A 17,846-nucleotide genomic window follows, 5' to 3' on the forward strand; every position below is an offset into this window, starting at 1 on the left:
TCTTGTAAGTTTTAATCAGATCTCCCCTCAACCTTCTAAACTCCAATGAGTACAATCCCAGGATCCTTAACCATTCATCATACGTTAAACCTACCATTCCAGGGATCATCCGTGTGAATCTCCGCTGGACATGCCCCAGGGCTAGTATGTCCTCCCTCAAGTGTGTGGCCCAAAATTGAACACAGTATTCTAAAGGGAGCCTAACTAGAGCTTTAGAAAGCCTCAGAAGCACATCACTACTTTTATATTCCAACCCTCTTGAGATAAATGGCAACGTTACATTCGATTTCTTAATTACAGACTCTACCTGCAAGTTAACCTTTAGAGAATCCTGGACCAACACTCCCAGATCCCTTTGCACTTCTGATTTGCAAATTTTCTCACTGTTTAGAAAATAGTCCATGCCTGTATTCTTTTATCCAAAGTGCAAAACCTCACATTTACTCACATTGAATTTCATCAGCCATTTCCTGGACCACTCTCCTAAACTGTCTAAATCTTTCTGCAGCTTCCCCACCTCCTCAGTACTACCTGCCTGTCCACCTATCTTCGTATCATTGGCAAACTTCGCCAGATTCCCCCCGTCCCTTCATCCAGATCATTAATATATAAGATGAACAGCTGTGGTCCCAACATTGAACCCTGTGGGATGCCACTCATCACCGGTTGCCCTTCTCAAAAAGAGCCTTTTATCTCAACTCTCTGCCTTCTGTCAGACACCAATCCTTAATCCAAGCCAGTAGCTCACCTCGAACACGATAGGCCCTTCACCTTGCTCGGCAGCCTCCTGTGAGGCACCATATCAAAGGCCTTTTGGAAGTCTAGACAGAACATCTGGGTTTCCCTGGTCTAACATATATTTGTTTCCTCTCCAAAGAATACTCCAATACTCCAGCCTGTTCTGCCTCTCCCTATAGCTCAAACCCTCCTGTCTTGGTAACATCTTTGTAAATCTTTTCTGTACCCCCTCAAGTTTTACAACATCTTCCTGTAAGCAGAACTAGGGGGCAGCACGGTGGCTCAGTGGTTAGCCCAGCTGCCTCTGTGCCAGGGACTGCGGTTCGATTCCACCCTCAGCTGATTGTGCAAACTCCACACAGACGTTCTCCCCATGTTTGCGTGGGTTTCCTCCAGGTGCTCTGGTTTCCTCCCACAGTCCAGAGATGTGCAGGCTATGTGTATTGGCCATGCAAAATTGCCTGCAGTGCTCAGGGATATGTGTAGATCCGGTGGGATATAGGGGGACACTTCTGGGTGGGTTGCTTCAAGGGTCTGTGTGGACTTGTTGGGCCCAAGGGCCTGTTTCCACACTGTTGATATTCTATTATGATCTATGAATTGTATCTAAAACCTAAAACTGGCCTTTCCTATGTCTGGTACAGCTGCGATATAATGTCCAAATTCCTATACTTAATGTTGTGACCAATGAAGATAAGTGTGCTGAAAGCTGCCTTCAACACCCTGTGTACCTGTGACTCCACTTCGGAAGATCTGTGCACTTGCACCCTTAGGTTTCTTTGTTCGGCAACACTCCCTGGGGCCCTGCCGTTAACTGTACAAGTTCTGCCCAGGTGTCCTGACCAAAATGCGACACCTTGCATTTGTTGAAACTAAATTCCTTCTGCTGTCCCTCAACCCATTTGGCCCATCTGATCAAGGTCTCATTGTACTCTGACTTAATTACACTGTTTGCTACACCACGTATTTTGACGGAATCTGCCAACTTAATAACGATACCTCCTATGTTCACATTCACATTGTTTATATAAATGACAAAAAGCATGGGACACAGCACTGATCCTTGTGACTCACCAGCAGCCACCTTTCTCCAGTCTGAAAAACAACACTCCACCACCACCACCTTCTGTATCCTACCTTCAAGCCAGTTTTGTATCTAATTGGCTAGCTCAACATGGATCCCATGTAATCTAATCGTTACCATTCTCCCATGCAGATCATTGGTCGCAGGCCTTGCTGGAGTCGATATAGGTGATAACTATCGCTCTGTTTTTATATTTTGTCGAATTTTTTTCAAAAGCTGACAATTCTGTTTAGTGAGACACACTTTCCTACATAGCCGTATAGACATCCCTACTCAGTCCTTGCCTTTACAAATGCATGTAAACCATGTCCCTCAGAATCCCCTCCAAAAACTTGACCACCACAACCACCACTGACATCAGGCTCATTGGTTTACAGTTCTCTGTCACTTCATTAGAGTGTCTCTTCAATATTAACATCACATTAGCTAATCTTCATTCTTCTGGCACCTTTGCTGTGGCTGCCAATGATATAAGTATCTTACGGGGCCCAGCAATCTCTTCGCTAGCTTACGACAAAGGTTGTGGGAAACATCTGATCTTAACTACCTTTTATGTATTTTAAGACCTCCGGCACCTCCCCTTTGATATTACTTTATTTCAATACGCTGTCTTTATTTCCCTAAATGCCCTGGCTTGCAAGTCCTTCTCCACAGTAAACACTGAAAATATTTATTTATTATCTTGGTCATCTCCCTCTTGGTCCCACAAACAAACGACCATGTTGATCTTTCATGGGATCCGTTCTCTCCCTAGTTGCTTTTTCTTTGCCTTTTAATGTATTTGTAGAAGCTTTTGAGATTTACCTAAAAACTCTTTACCAAAATTATCTCATGTCCCCTTTTTGCCCTCCTGATTTCCTTCTTAAGTATACTCCTACTGCCCTTATACTCCTACAGAGATTCACTCAATCCCAGCTGTCTGTCTCTGACATGCCTCCTTTTTCTTGACCAGAGCCTCAATTTCTGTAGTCATCCAACATTCCCCACAACTACAAGCTGTGCTCTTCACACTACCAGGAACTGTCTCTGAATACTCGTTACCTCTTTCTTAAAGGCCTCCCATTTCCCAAACATCTCTTTAAGTGTGAATAGCTTCTCCCCAATCAATTTTGAACAATTCTGTTTGTTAACGTCAAAATTGGCCTTAGTCCGATTTAAAATTTAAACATTTTGATCATTTCTATCCTTTTTCCGTAAGTGTTTTTATTTGGAATCACTTATCTCTGGACCAATAGCTAAAGCGGTGATGCACAGACTTTATAAGTATGGCCCTTCTGCTAATCCAACCAAAACTATGAATACACTACATGGACATGTATTGTCATTATTAAACAGATCAAACTAGAGGAGACACACGAAATAATAAAGAACCCGCTCAGATTCACCAGAGAAGAAGAGAAAAACAAACATTACAAAATGTCATGGTGGAACGCGTGACAAATAGGGGATTCCTAACAAGGGTACACAGGAAAACCACACACACTGACCAAGTACTGAATTTCAACAGCAACCATCCTAACACACACACGCATACTTGCATGAGAACAGCATTTAAACGGGCAGCAACACACTACAGCAGCACAGAAGTACGCCAAGAGGAGGAGGAGTACCTCTTCAAAACCAAGGCATTTTCTGACCCAGTGTTCAGAATAGCCAATTAGACGAACAACACCAGGAAGACACTACACGCCCCAACAGGCTCATCGCATTATGTTCCATCAGAAACACATCTGAACTGACCACAAAACTCCTACGGCCACTGGGCATCAGTAGCGCACAAACTCCTCCAGCTGCTTAGCTGAACGCAAGTCCCACTAACTGCTATGGACTGAACCAGCAACATATACAAGATTCCCTGCAGAGACTGTGGCAAACACTACATTGGACAAACTGAGAGGAAATTAACCACGAGTACATGAACATAAACTGGCAACAAAAAGACACGACTAATACTCACTCGCCTCCGTCCACATGGAGAAGGAAAACCACCAATTTGTCTGGGACACCATCGGAATCCTTGGACAGGCAAAGCAGAGACAAACACAGGAACTCCTTGAAGCCTGGTACTCCGTGAAGAAAGCATTCAACAAAAATACGTGGAGCTAGACCCTGTATACACTCCATTGCAAAGGAAAACCGGAAGTGAGGTCATCCGGCTCAATGGACACTAGAGTTTAAGTAAACAGCAGGAAAACACCATAGTGCTTCAACAGGGGCTGCACTGATGATGTTACCCAGCAGGGTAATTAAACATCTACGGAACAACGAACCAGCTTGGTGAGTTAATGAACCACAGCATCCACGACCTAAGCTACAAATCTACTCTGAAATCTTTTGAGACTAGTTTGGTTTTGGAGCATGGCCAACATGGAATAATTGGACTGAAAGGTCAATTTCCATTCTTGATAATGGGCAAGTTAAAATCCCCTCGTTATAACCGTATTACTCATGATATCTGACAGCTCCCGACATAGTTGTTTCTCAATGTCTTGTTGACGACATTAGGCCTATAATACAGTCCCAACAAAGTTATCATCCCTTTGTTTCTTCTCAGTTCCGTCCATAAACTTCAATGGATAATCTCCCACAAATATCCTCCGTGAGTACAGCCATATGGCTCTGCCTAAGTGTTTTTTTTAAAAAAAGCCTCTCCACCCTGCCTCCCTTTTTATCCTTCCTTTAGCATCTATACCATGGAACATGAGCTGTTATCCTGAGTCACATTTCTGTAATAGCCATGATATCCCAGCCTCATGTTGCCAGCCATGCCCGAGATTCATCTGCCTTGCCTGTCGGGTCTCTTGCTTTGAGGCAAATGCTGTTCTTGTCACAGTGCTGCATTGCGTATTATCTGTAACTTCATTCGACTGTCTTCTCTGAGCAGAAAACCAGCCAAAGGTTAAAAGCACAAAAATCTCTCTCCAAAAGTACTTGGAAAGCACACCTTGAACCTATCTCTCTTAAGCTTCTTGGACTTGATGGTAATGTAACCTGCTGTATGCTATTTGCTAACCTACTTAGAGATTAATTGCACTTCATAGCGGATCAAAGAAGTTAGCAACAGTAACTAGTGTTGACAAACTTAAAGGATTTACTGAATGCCTTGAACGTAATGTAGCTGTTTTAAAATGTTTCTTAGGCATGGTTCTGTTCATGAGCATTGCAAATTTCATATCATCAGCTCCCTGTCTTAATGTGCTCCCCCTTCTGTTCTATTGCCTTGCCTTTCTAGTAGTTAACCTCAAGTCAACGCAGCTCCCAAATGAGGGTAATAGATTTGCAATTTATTTCAATTGCATCTATCACAGACTGAACAGATCAACTCAGCTCCTAAAACTATAAGCAATACTGTAAAATGCATAAAGCATCTTCTAAAACAAAGCAATGAAGTAACTATTGAACACGTTGCAACTGAAAAGTCATGCCTTCAAGTGCACGGTGTCTGCTTTGGTTGGTTGTGTTCAAACCCTGGAGTGGAACTTGAATCTGCAACCTTGTGACTGAGAAGGGAGTGTGCTACCAACCGAGCTGCGACAGACGAGCAAGTCAGTGGCACTGTCGCTGCTCAGTTTGGTTCTGTCTTTGCCTTGGGTCTGTGTACCTGTCTACACTTCGAGACAGCATCACTGACACCCTTCTGAACTTCCTGGTCTGCCTATTCCTTTGCATTATCCTCTTGCAAAATGGGCATTTTGACTATTCTTATTTGGTTCTTCAGCTTGAGTTTTTATTTCCAGTAATAGTAAAACCTAAAGTTGATGGCAGTCTGGTTTGCATCCCTCCCAACAGTAAACTAGGGAGGGTACATAGAATGACAGTGTCACATTGTCAAATGATACTGGCTGCAAGGTGTAGGAATATTTTGTTATAGAACTATGGGAAGAAGGACAGTGGTGATTCTAAGCTAAATTGTTTTGCCTTTTCAGTAGTGAATGAGGTATTTACCCCATTGGTAAGCTTGCTCAGAGTTGTTAAGCCACAGAGTTATTCTAGATGGACTAAACACAACTGACCAAGATTTTAATTTTAGCAGTTTGTAAAATTTGCAATTGCCCTCTGTGTCTTGGGGCAGGAAAATTTTGACCATCGCTCTCTTGCCTAAGACTTTGTTTTGCTTTCCAAATGTATGTATGTCACTGAGTTGCTGGAAGCAGCTCAAATGAATTAGATGAACCTATGTAAAATCCTGTTTGAACAGGACACTGGCAAGTGTTTGGCATCTGAACAGTTACTTGCTTGTCAGAATTTATGCCTTGAGGGGAAACCGAAGATCTAAAACGAAAAATAAAATGAGTGGATATGCAATAATTTGTACTCAACTGTTGTATGATATGACAGATGACTTAGCTGGTAGGTATTTCTCAGTCAAGTGGATGGTTGCCTTTCTAACCTGAGGCACTACATGTGTGCACAGCGATGACTGACTGTAAGATGTAGAAGCAGAATTAGATATGTTGAGTTTGATTCATGATTAGATCTTGGCTGATGGTTGTTTTTTCCTCAACCCCACTCTCCTGTCTTCCTCCTGGAACTCTTGATCCTGTTAATAATTAACAACATATTTATCTGTCTTAAGGGCACTTTTTGTCATTGCCGCAGAGACTTATGCAGGCCATGAGTTCCCCAGATTAACCACCCTCTGGCTGAAGGAATTCCACCACCTGTCAGATTTAAAGGAGCATCCCTTCACTCTGAGGCTGTGGCCTTGGCTCCTAGTCTGTCCTACTAGTGGAAACGACATCTCTCTATAACTACTCGATCCAGGCCCCTCAGTATTATAGTAAGTTTTTCAATTGGATCCCCCCCCGCCTGCCCCAGCAACAAACCTTCTCATGCCAAGTACAGATTCAGGATGCTCAACCATTTCTCATGACAAGCTTTTGACTCAGGGATCTTTATTGTAGACCACCTCTGGGCCCTCCAAGACAGTATGTCTTTGCTTGGACATGTCTTTGCTCTCAAAAGTCCAAATCTGATCAAATTTGCATCTTTTACAGGCTCAGTAGTACATTTTAAAAGCAGAAGGAACTGCAGATGCTGCAAATCAGGAACAAAAACAAAGCTGCTGGAGAAGGTCAGCAGGCCTGGCAGCATCTGTGAAGGAGAAAGCAGTTAACATTTTGGGTGTGGTGACTCTTCCTCAGGGGTGTGTGTGTGTGTGTGTGTGTGTGTGTGTGTGTGTGTGTGTGTGTGTGTGCAGTACACTTCTTTTGCTGTTGTGTTCTTGCGCTCCCAATGAATGGTGACATTGCATTTCCCTTCCTATCTGCCAGCTGAATCTGCATGTTCACCGTAAGAGAATCCTGAACTGGGTCTCCAAGGTGCTCTTGTGTATTAGTTTCCTGAAACCTTTCCTCATTTAGAAAATGCCTGTCTTCCTGCCCAAGTGCATAACCTCACATTTTATTGTGTTGTATTCCATCTGCCACTTCTTTGCCCACTTTTTTATCTAGCCTGTCCAAGTGCTTGTACAGCTCCCTGCTTCCTCCAAACCCACTGGTTCCTCCACTTACCTTTGTATCATCTGCAAGCTTAGCAACTCATCTGAAAGCTGACTGAGGTGATATGTGATCTTTACACTTCTGTTTTTGTTGATACATGAAGTTTTATAGTTTCTTGCCTTGTTGTGTTTTCACAAGCTGGCTGAGTTCTCCTGTTGTGCTCTAGAAGCACAATGAGGTTAACTGAAGCCTAAATTGACCATTTGGATATTTATTCAACCTGTTCAGACATCTCATTCACGTACTTATTCAGATGTGTAATAAGAAATGTTTTGGAGGGATTTGAGCTAAGTGCAGGCAGGTGGTACGAGTACAGTTTGGGATTATAGTCAGCATGGACTGGTTGGACCGAAGAGTCTGATTCTGTGCTCTATGACCCTGACATGATCTTAGGTCCTTTATCCAGACCATTTATGTATGATGTGAACTGTTGTGGTCAATACTGACCCTGTGGAACTCTTCCAGTTTCAGCAGCAGCCATCCTGAAATAGGCCTCTGTCCCTACTCTGTGCTGCTACCAGTCCGCCAAGCCTCTACCTTGCTCCTAACATTAAGGGCTCTTATTTAACATCTCTATATGTGCAGCACCTTGTCAGGCCATTTGGAAATCCAAATGGATCATGTCCTCTGGCTGCTGTTTGTCTAAATTGATTGTTACCTCTTTATAAAATGCTAACATTTTGCCAGCCTTGACTTCCACCTTGATGAAGCTGTGCTTATTCACCCCCTATTTTACTGTGCGTTTCCAAATACCACACAATCTGTTCTTTTAATGAGCTCTAAAATTGTACTAGTGACCGGAGTTAGGCTACGTAGCTTACAGTTTGCTGTCTTTTGCCTCCTCTTAAACAGGGTTAGAACAGCCATTTTCCAGTGCTCTGGCACCATCCCTGACTCAACTGATTCTTGCAAGATCGCCACCAATACTACTTATACAATCTCATCTGCTTTCTCTTTCAGAGCTCTGGGGTATAGTCCATCTGGTCTGGGTGACTTATTCACCTCCGACCCTACAGCTTGCCCAGCACCATCACTTTAGTGATGCTCACTGCACTGACCTCGGCCCCCCAAGTGACATTAAGCTCTGGTATGCTGCTGGTATCTTCCACTGTGAAAACTGATGCAAAGTACTCATTTCTGTAACTAGTACTATTTTTCCCAGTAGCCCAATGTTGGCAGTTGCTTCTCTCCGCTTTTAAGATATCTTATAAACAAGCTTGCATTTTTCTTTGATATTGCTAGCTTGCTTTCATTTTAAGTTTGTCGTCTACTGGTTTAAAGGCTTCCCAAACCTCCACTTTCGCACTAATCTTCACCACGTTGTCTGCTTTTCCTTTTGTTTTTATGCTGTCCCTGACTACTACTTAACCGTGGTTTACTCATCCTCCCCCTTAGTATGTTAGCCCTCTCTTTGGATGAATTTCTGCTGTACCTCCTGAATTGCCCCCAGAAACCCCTACCCTTCCTTCTCCACTATGTTCACTGCTCTGCTCCCCTTCCAGTCATCTCTGGCCAGCTCCTCCATCTTTTCAGTTTTCTTTATTCAATTGGAATACCATTGCATCTGATTCCAGCTTCTCCCCCTCAAACTGAAGGGTGAGTTCTGACATATTGTGAATACTGTATGTGAATTTAGCTCAATCACATTTTTTGGTGCGCTTTTAGTTTTCCTAGAAACTACCTTACTGAGCTTGTTGGTACTTGTTGATGCAAAAACATTAAAAAGCACCTGTTTGTGGAGGCAAAAAGAACATTTCATTCTTGTGTATTTTACATACTGAGTTGTAAGATCCCTGGGTTGGGGCCAAAGCAAATTTGCCATGGTTACCACCCTTCTGGGGGCTCATAGATAAGGCAATCACTTAGTTTTGCTCTTGTGTTTTCTGAACGTTTGCCAGGCAATTTATTCACTTGTTTGAACTCTCATGGGGTGGCTCAGTGGTTAATCCTGATGCCTTACAGCACCAGGGTCCTGGGCTCCATTCCACCCACCCTTGGGGAACTGTCTGCGTGGAGTTGGCACGTTCTTGCCGTGATTGCTTGGGTTTCCTCCCTTAGTCAACAGATGTGCAGATGAAGTGGATTGGCTGTGCTAAATGCAGTCTCACAAGGAGAGGGTGGGGCAATGGGACTCAGTGAAATGCTTTTCAGAGGGTTGGTTTAGACCTGATGGGCCAAATGGCCTGCTTCCCCACTGTAGGGATTCACTGATTCATTAGACAAAAAATATGGTCACATGAAGAGCAATAAATAGACTGTAGAGTTAGAAGTCCATACCACGAATAAGCTTTGGCATTTTGGGTTAGGAGTACAGAAAATGGTCTTTTTATTTGGATTGCGGTGAGAAGTGTTGTATTCCCTGCTTTGTTTCAAGAATGCGAAAAAAAGCTTATCCCTGAGATGATTCCACGTTATTGTGCTGATCTGAGTTTTGTGATTTCTTACTATTTACATATTTAAATTAGTGCCCACGTTGACAGAGCTGAGAAATACGAGACTGGATCGGATTTGAGTAATTCAAAAACAGAAGGTGAAGACTTTGTTCAGACTTAGGCATCTGAATTGAACTCTAAAATTTCTTGGACATAAGCTGCAGTTTTGTAATTGATTCAGCCTCTATCTATGCATTTAACTGTGTGGATCCCCCTGGACCACAGTTACGTTAAGACAATTGGCTTTCACTAGATTCAGTGAAAACCATGCTTTTTTTTTCTGAGCAAAACCCGAAGTGCTGGTGAAATTCAGCAGGTCCCACAGCATCTGGAGAGAGAGAGAGAGAGAGAGAGAAACTGAGTTAGTGTTGAGTCCTGTACGATTCTTCATAAAACGTCACTTCAACTTCAAAAGACATGTCATATTTGAATTCAAACATAAGCTCTGTTTATTACTCCTCAGATGCTGCCATGCCTATTTTAATTTGACCAGCATTTTCTGTTTGTATTTCAGAATTGATCATTTGCGTCTTGCTGTTGTTTCTGGGCAGATGTGTTAGTGTGTGCTTTACTTAGAACTGTGTGCCTTTGTTCTTTTTGTTCTTAACAGGAATCTGCAGATAATTCCAGAAGTAGTAACAAAATGTTTTCATCTGAATTTGTGGACTTCTCAGGAAGTTTCATTGTGCATGCCCCCACCCACCTGCCCCTCCAGAATGGCAATGGTGGTGTCTAATTGAAGCCAAGATTGCTTGTTCAAACTAGTATTGTATCTGAAATAAACAAAAAGTACTGGGGGTCCTCAGGATGTTTTGGTGTCATGTGTGGAGAAAAAAAATCACTGATGTTCCAAATCCAGTGAACTGCAAGGGGATGCGGTGGCAGTCAAATAAATAGATTGAGCGAGCAAGAGACCAAAATGGGGCGCAGATAAAGGGATCATTAATAATCTTCTTTCAGTGAAGAAGCAAAGCTGAATAGGTGATGTTGACAAGTGAATAGTTGAAAGCATGTTGCTTCTGCTCTAACTCATATTTTTGTGTTTCATCTGTGCTTGTGCACAAGATGACAGTGATTTCGGATGAGCCTTAAACTGATATGACAGACATCGCTAGTGCAGGAAACCATGGAGCTGTCTACAAGGCAGTCTGCTTACCATGCCATACTGTATGCAATGATATTTCAATCTCATTTAGAAGCTGTGCATTCCTTCATTTGATCATCACTAAAGTCGATGCAAACTAAAGACGAAATTAAGGTTTGGAGCTCTTGCTCCAAACCTCATTGGCACGCTTTTGAAGTGACTTCTGCATTTCGTGAAACAAAAATCAATTTCGTTTTCATGCAGAATCGCCTGGCATACTTGATGTTTGATCAGAAGCATCCATTGTAAACAATTAGGTAATGCATAAAAAGTCACCTGACTCAGTGGTTGCAATCTCTGTGTCACACAACTTAATCATTTGAGGTGAGCGAGTGAAATTGCAAGGGGGGAGGTGGTGTCATGGCAGCCAGCGCGCTTGCCACCAAGTCATTGAAGAAGTGAGAGTTTACTGGTGGTCAGGATTGTTGTTGAATAGGGCACTGGGCCACCTCTTGCTTTGAGGAGCTAAGGGCTTTTAACCAGAACTGCAGATGCTGGAGAATCCGAGATAGCGAAGTGTGGAGCTGGATGAACACAGCAGGCCAAGCAGCATCTTAGGAGCACAAAAGCTGATGTTTCAGGCCTGCACCCTTCATCAAATGGAAGGGTCTTTGATTTGTTTCAGCTTGAAAAATTGCAAGTCCAGCAACTTATCACAGTTGCCACTTCATTGACAAGTCAAGAAACAGAAATTGAAAATGAAGCATTAAGGCATAATTTTAAAATGCAGCCAAATCGGTCAATCTGGTACTTGGGTGAAGATGGAAAACGATATTGGCATGCTATTCATGTTTGTTATACTGTCATTTTAGTTGAAGCTTTGGGTTGTACAGTAGGATGTTGTGCACCAGAGCCAACCTGACTTTTTTTTAAATAGTTTTGAGTTTGATGCTTACAGTTAGTGTCACTGCTGTGAATGGGTCTCCCTCAGTTGCTGTGTGTGTATTAAAAATTGCAAGCTTTTAACTAACAGGCGTTTCAATAAAATGAATGTTTGAACAATTTGTTAAGTAAAAGCTATACAAGCGATTGCCCAACCTGTTGGGTGATGGCTACAAATGGAATCATAATTCCAACAAGGGTGGTGGTAAATAATTGGAAGTAGAGGGAAATTTTTATAGGTATAAGCATCAAGAGCAGGACAGTGACAATAACTGATTTGTTGTTTGTAAAAGCTAACACATTGCATGGAGTGAACAAGCAGTGATTCTGGCTCAGGTCATCACTCCAAATGCAATTGTAAATTTTCTACTGCAACTTAATCCCTCTTCAGAATTGTGTAAGGTCATAACTTAAAAGGAAGCTAGACCGCTTATTCCATTTGTCTGAATTTGTTTCTAAGCTAGTGTTTGGATGGTCACGTGGGTCACTTGCTCTATACTGACACTTCTTCTGATGTAGAAGTTCCTTCTGGTCAGGGCAAATGAACGAAAATATCTTTGTCAACTTTTCAATTTCCTTCCTATCTGTCATTTGAAAGTCAGTTTTTAACGAAATGAAGCAGTAACACTTTTTTTTATATTCATGTAGATATGAGATGCAGCATGACTCCTATTTGACAGAAATTTCTGTGAGACAGAAGTTGATGTTTTCAATTCATAAACTCTGCAACAACTCAACGTGAGAGTCATAATATCTTGGCTGTCAATTGATCCCTTTGGTATGACAGATTAATGCTCAGTATTTTGCTGTCTAATTGTCTTGTCATTTTCAAAGAGTGCATTGTCTGACATGATTTAAAAACTTCTTGCTGTAGTCATGTTATTGGGAAGGAACCTCCTGTTTTTATTCAGTTTGGACGTAGGTGATTGCCATTAGATTGGTAATGCTCCCTGAAGTGGCTGTACAGTTGTATGGAGGATATACCCACCTCGACTTTTTATCAGAGCAGCTAGGTGATTGGAATAACTAAGCCTTTTCAGCATGAACAGAAATTTCTCAAACCTTGGGTCTGGCATCATCTGCTGAAAGAAATCAGTTAACATTCGAGGTCCACTAATCCTTCAGAACTGAGAGCTGGGAAGAGGATGGGGGCAGAGTAACTGATATCTGGAGATGGAGCCCAGAGAGAGAGAGAGTTGGACAGACAAAGGAGTGGATAAAGACCAACATCAGAATGGATAGCTGCTGTTGGGGTCTGTCAGTAGCTGGTACTGAGTTGTGTGTTAGCAACCCATGTGAAGGCCAAGACTGGTGTATGGATGTGGAGAAAAGCATGGGGGAATGTGTTAAAGTTCTAAGATTTTTGAGAGAGTACAGAAGGCTGCAGGTTTCGCAAGTAGAAAATCAGGTGCTGTTCTTCGAGCTCGTTGTAAACTGTAGTGGAGCACTGCAGCAGACTTGAAAGAGCAAGACTGTGTGTTGAAGTGGCATGCAAATAGAACTTTGGTGATTTCTGGGGATAAAATGTAGGTGTTCTGAGAAGTGGTCACCCAGCCTGAACTTCATTTCTGCTGTGTAGAGGAGACCACATTGGGAGCAGCTAATACAGTCGACTAGATTATAGAAGTGTAGGGAGAATGCTCCTTCATCTGGAAGATGTGTTTCAGGCTTTAGCTAGGGAGGAAGTAAATGGTGAGATATTATACCTTCTGTCACTTTAGAGGAAGGTGCCATAGGGATGTGTTGCAAGTGAAGGAGGAGTGGATTATAGCCTCCGGGAGGTAACAGGCCCTCCTGAAGGCTGAGAGGTGCAGGGAATGTGTATGCGGTTGTGGGCAGCTGCTGAAGGTGGTACAAGTGGTTGCTCATGATCCTCTGGATGTGGATGCTGGTGGGATTGTAGTTGAGGACAAGGGGAACCCTTGTCAAAGAAAAGAAAAAACTAGACCTGCAGAATAAACTAGACAAACACAGACAGCGCAGAAGCATGGATAATAAACTTATCTGACCGACCATTAACAGACACTGAAAAAGCCGTCTTAGTAAGAGGATTAAATTACAACTTCCAGGATGCGGACAAGAGAGATTTCTTAGCGTTAGAAGCAACACTGAAAGACAACAGCTCTCAGAAGAAACCCAGCAAACCATCAGACAGACAGTCGCACCAACATTAAGCAGGAAAGAGGAAGAAAACACACTCAATACACAAGAAAGGAAAGCCCTAAAAGGACTCAAAGATAAAAACATCATTATCCTACCTGCAGACAAAGGATGCTTGACAGTCATCTTAAACCAAACAGACTACATTGAGAAAGCGAACGCACTGCTTGCAGATACCGACAGTTACCAACAGGTGGCGATAGACCTGACCCCACAACTAGAGAACCAAATCACAGCCTTACTCAAAAACCTTCAAAAATCTGGAGAATTAAACAAGAGAGACTTCCAAAAAATGAAACCAGATGGATCCAACACACCACGCTTCTACAGACTACCAAAAATTCACAAACCAGGAGCCCCCCTCAGACCCATAGTGTCGCTACCTGGAACACCAACCAACAGATTAGCCAAGGAACTACACCAAAGACTAAAACGCCTAGTAGAAGACTCCCACCACTTCATTCGCTCCACCCAAGAATTCCTGAACACCATCAAAGACATCAAGATAGAAGAGGATGAAATAATGGTCTCCTTTGACATAACAGCCCTGGACACGTCCATCAAGATCAACCTGGCCAAAGAAACACTGATGACACTATTAGAAGAACAGAAGACACACACGCCAGACATCACCAACCTCATCAGCAAGGACAACATCATCAAGCTAGTGGACCTATGCCTCACCACCCACTTCACTTTCAAGAACAAAACTTTCAGACAAACCAACGGTAGACCCATGGGATCTCCGATATCAGGGTTCTTAGCAGAGGCAGTAATGCAGAGACTCGAACAAACAGCTCTGCCAATCATCCAACCCAAACTTTGGGTCCGCTCTGTGGATGACACCTTTGTCATCACTAAACAAAACAAATTAGAGGAAACATTCAAGACCATCAATAATACCCTTTACTGGCATAACATTCACAAAAGAGGAGGAAAACAACAACAAACAGCCATTCCTAGATGTCACAGTAGAGCGAACAGTCAATGGGGAACTTCAAACCAGCGTCTACAGGAAAACAACACATACGGACCAAATACTGAACTACAGGAGCAACCATCCCAACACCCACAAACGAAGCTGCATTAGAACATTATTCCAACGAGCCACCACACACTGCAGCACAGAGGAACTACGCAGAGCAGAAGAAAATCACCTATACAGCATATTCAAAAAGAATGGGTACCCTATGAACACAGTCTGCCGATTTCTCAGCAATAAACCCAAACAAACAGACAAAACGGGCTCAGAAACCATAACCACGCTCCCCTACATCAAAGACATTTCCGAAGTGCCTGCCAGACTACTCGGACCCCTTGGCATCAGGGTAGCCCACAAACCCACCACCACACTAAAACAGCAGCTAATGAACTTAAAAGACCCTATACAGACAACAAATAAAACGAACGTCATCTACAAAATACCTTGCAAGACCTGTGACAAACACTACATTGGACAAACTGGCAGGAAGCTAGCCACCAGGATACGTGAACATCAACTAGCCACAAAACGACATGACCCACTATCACTCGTATCCTTACATACAGATAAGGAAGGACACCACTTTGATTGGGACAACACATCCATCCTAGGACAAGCCAAACAGAGACATGCACGAGAATTCCTAGGAGCATGGCGTTCCAACCGGGATTCCATCAACAAACACATTGACTTGGAGCTAATCTACCATCCCCTGAGGAAAAAGAACAGGAAATGACATCACCAGCCCAAGGAAACCTAACCAGATAAATAGAAAGCGGGACATAACATCAGCGCTTCGTCGGAGGCTCACTGATGTTACCTAGAATGGTGACGAAATGTCTGAAAACTAACCTTCCAGCTCAGCGAGCAAACTCACATCCAGAACCTCAACCTGAGCTACAAATCTTCTCTTCCCCTCAACAATATCAATAAGGGTTCCAGCGAGTTTTGAGAAGGGGTGAGCACAAAAGTGCAGGAGATGGTTGTGGTTGAGGGCCGTGTTAACTCTGGTGCTGGGGAGTACTCAATTGAGGAAGGTGGTGAACATTTTGGAGGCCTGCTTGAAGTTGACATTATCAGAAGTGCGATGGGGATGGAGTGGGAGCATGGCATGGATTTCTTCGAGGAAGCAGGGTGTGAGGATATGCAGTCAAGGTAACTGGAAGTTAGGTTTGCAATGGATATTTGTAGCCAGGCTGTCCTCCAATGGAAACATGTCAAGGAAGGCAGGAATCAGATGGACAAGTGCAGTTGAGAGTGGGGTGGAAATGGTAAGTGAAACACTTAAACTTGACCAATTCTGACCAAGAGAAGGAAGCAGCTCTGTCACCAATATACTCAAATTGTGGGTTGGGGCCAAAGTAGGGCTGGAACAAGGAAGGTTCTTTGTACGGTACAAAGAGATGGGTATACCTCAGGCCAGTGTGGGTACTCGAGTCATCCTCTTTTGACCTTCAGAAAGTGAGAAGTGTTAAAAGAAGTTGTCCAGGGTGAGGTTCAGTTCAGCCAGGCGGAGTGAAGTGTTGCTTGATGGGGACAGTTCAGGCCCTTGCTCCAAAAGAAGGTGGAGAGGCTTTACACATCCATCCCCCATTGGAATGATCTTGAGATTTGTATATCCATGGTAAAGAGGCATCTGGAACCCATGAACTGGACATTCTGAAACTGACAAAGCATCAGGAATCGCCTGTGTGGTGCCCTATCCTCTGCAGCAAAACCATCATTTTTCTAGCTACCCTCAGTTGTGAAGTAGGGTGGCTGGACCATAAACATTAACTCTGATTTCTTTCTACAGATGCTCCCAAACCTGCTGAGATTTTCCAGTCTGTCTTATTCAGATTTCCAGTGTCTGCAGTTCTTTCAGTTTGTCTTTTCGGCTTTATTCATTTGAGACTTATTTTTAATTAGTTATGAACAGCACCCTGGGAACTTTGCCAGTTGATTTTGTTCAGCCATGTGATATGGCTGTCACTTATTAAAAGACATTCCTGATCCTAAATACCCTCGAGAAACTGGTGGCAAATTAGCTTTTTTGAAAGCTTGCACATGCAGTTGATATACTGTGGATTTTTTTGAGAGCTTCAGGATTTTGACCCAGTGACAGTGAAACAATGACTGTGATAGTTCTGATTTTAAGGGTGGTTTGGGAGTTTGGGAATTAAATGCTCTTGTTCCCATGTGTTTGCTAGTCTTGTTCTTCAAACTGATCAAGATTGGAGCCTTGGAAAATGTTGAAGTTACCTTGCAGAGATTCTGCAGTACATCTGTTCTGTTATCCTGATATACTTCTGTAAGATGATTTGTCTGATGAGCACATGTAACAACACTTTTTTTCATTGTATCTTGGCACATTTGACAATAATAAGTAGATCAAACCCATGTTGTAGATGATGGTTGTGATGAATGGGCTGCTTTGTTCTGCTGGGTTGGGTGGCCAGACGCTCAGTAGTTACCACTGCTGCCTCAAAGCACCAGGGACCTGGGTTCAATTGCACTCTTGGGTGACTATCTGTGTGGAGTTTGCACATTGTTCCTGTGTCTGTGTAGGTTTCCTCTGGGTGCTTAGGTTTCCTCCCACAGTCCAAAGATATGCAGGTTTGGTGGATTAATCGTGGTAAATGCAAAAGGATGGAATGCTATTCGGGTAGATGCAAACTCGATGGACAGAATGGCCTCTTTACTGCCCCAAGGGATTCTGATATGGTTTAACTGTTTGTTTCAGTCTTGTTGATTCTGCATTCATCTCATTTAAGTGGAGAGTGTTTGATCACATTTCTGACTTGAGCCTTGTGGAGTGTCACTTTTGGGAATCATAATGTGAATTATTTGGAAAATATCTGCAGTCTTGAGTAACTGTTGTAACCACACTATTTATATGATAGATCCGGTTCACTTTAATTGCTTCGTAATATACAGGATGTTA

At 42.9% G+C, this 17,846-nt stretch overlaps 1 protein-coding gene across 2 annotated transcripts in view; it reads left to right on the plus strand.

Moving 5' to 3' along the window:
• dstyk (dual serine/threonine and tyrosine protein kinase) overlaps positions 1-17,846 on the plus strand; it is a 123,548-nt gene that overhangs the window by 25,734 nt on the left and 79,968 nt on the right. The gene's annotated exons all lie outside the window — the stretch shown is intronic.

The sequence above is a fragment of the Stegostoma tigrinum genome, chromosome 21 (genome assembly GCF_030684315.1).
Source record: "Stegostoma tigrinum isolate sSteTig4 chromosome 21, sSteTig4.hap1, whole genome shotgun sequence".
NCBI lineage: Eukaryota > Metazoa > Chordata > Chondrichthyes > Orectolobiformes > Stegostomatidae > Stegostoma > Stegostoma tigrinum.